This window comes from Apis dorsata, unplaced genomic scaffold (genome assembly GCF_000469605.1).
Source record: "Apis dorsata unplaced genomic scaffold, Apis dorsata 1.3 scaffold_73, whole genome shotgun sequence".
Taxonomy (NCBI): domain Eukaryota; kingdom Metazoa; phylum Arthropoda; class Insecta; order Hymenoptera; family Apidae; genus Apis; species Apis dorsata.
In genome coordinates this window covers 773,125-775,123 of record NW_006263371.1, presented here as the reverse complement: position 1 = coordinate 775,123, position 1,999 = coordinate 773,125, and positions in this window count along the sequence as shown.

Below are 1,999 nucleotides of genomic sequence, written 5' to 3'. Positions count from 1 at the left end.
TTTAAAAAAAAAAGAAAAAAAAAAAAAAGATAAAATTACACAACACGACGAGATGGACGAACCACTAGCGTTAATAGGTCACGTGCGAGCTCTCTGAGTGGCTCTGAAGACAGCTGATAGTCGTAGAACGTCCATTGGCGGCGTTACTGTACCCGTCTCATGGTGTCCTTCCGTCTCAACTCTGAATATCACCGAACCATTAAGCAATAAAACGCTATCAATCGGACACTGTAAGGAGAAGAAAAGCCTATCGATGGACGTTCACAACAATAACTGTATTTATTTAGCGGCACACATGGTATGGTACTATCAACCGAATAATATCGATTAAACTTATTAAACGTAAACGTTTTAGATGATGAAAAAACGATGAGAAAAAGGAAAAAACGTGTCTTGTATGAACGAAGCGATTGAAAGCGAAAAACAACGGACAACAGTTCTTCTCTCCTCCTCGATCGTTTCGACGAAAATCGTTCAACTTATGTCGCGTAAGTGTGATAACATAAGAATCCACGAAGATGAACGAATCGATCGATTCGTGAAGAGAGATAGAGAGAGAAAGAAAGAGAGATAGAGGCAGAGTTGCAACTAAGATTCCAGCTGCAGAATCAATTTCCATATATATATATATATATATATACACATAAATATATATATATATATACATATAAAGCTGATGCGCGTTATAGCGCATCGACATTTCAAAGTATTCGCTTCTCGTGGATGAATGAAAACAGAAAAAAAAAAAAAAAAAAGATGAAAAAAAGAAAAAAAAAAAAGAAAGAAAACATAGTGCAAGCTGCCCTGGCCAAATCGAGGCGGGGGAAATTTTTCATTCACACACTCGATTGGTCGTCCACTCGAGCCTCAATTGTTGAAGATACTTGTACCTGGATGACTGATAATATAGAAAGAAATTTTTAAATCGACAGTTTTCGAACTCCTCAGACTGCTCAGGGTAGACTGTTGACCTAGAAAAAAGAAAAAAAAAAAAGAAAAAAAAAGAAAAAAAAAAGGAACAAAGAATATTCAAATTTCCGTTTTTAACATGGAAGCAGATTTAAACAGAAATAGAATAAACAGTCTGCATCTTCGATGGTCGGTATATATCACGTTGACGAGATTGAACCAGAGTTCACGTACAAGTGTCCTTAAGGCCGGATAGGTGGAGCAGCTCGAGAAGGGATTGTGTGTCGCCCGAAATTGGACACATATATATAAATTCAGATCCGCGTCTTTGTGGACGTACAGCAAGCGTGTTCGTCAGGTATTGGCGCGAAATTGTGCAATACCGTTCCCTATCGTGATAATTAATTAACCCCAACCCCCTCAGATGATTTCTTCTATGAAGAAACAGGCGACACCGCGTTCAACCCGCCAGCAATTCGTTTTGGATGAAGGGATAAATTCAGAAATCGTTGCTAGCCAATCTAGGTCAGGATATCCACTGCCTGGAATAGTTTCTTTGAGAGCTGCTCCACCTAGGTCCCTGAAGCTGGATATCGTCCAACAAAACTAGTAGCAATAGAACTCGTCCAATCAAACTATTGGATGATAGTTGACAGACAGCTGTGATTCAAACTGAATTCGACTTCGGACGACCCTCTCCTCCGCAAGGAGAATAGCTAAATCGTGTTTCAAGCAAGGAAACTTTTCTCCTCTGTGGTCCTAAATTCGGGGAATTTTTCTATTAAAAAAAAAAAAAGAAAAAAAAAAGAAGAAGAGGAAGAAGAAGAAGAAGAAGAAGAAAAAAGTTAAAAAAAGGAAAAAAACAAGAAAAAGAAAAAAAAGAAAAAAAAATTTGGAAGGAATTTCGGTTATTCTCGATCCTTCCCTTCCGAGATTCTCGTCCTGTTAGCCAACTCTCGATAGTACTTAACGCATCCCAACGTGATCTGGAATAACCTAGGTTCCATCTTTCCAAGATCTTCGTTCCAACCAACTTTTTGGCATTTCGAGGAAAACGAAATTGATCGCGAGGACCGCAAAGGAAGCAACT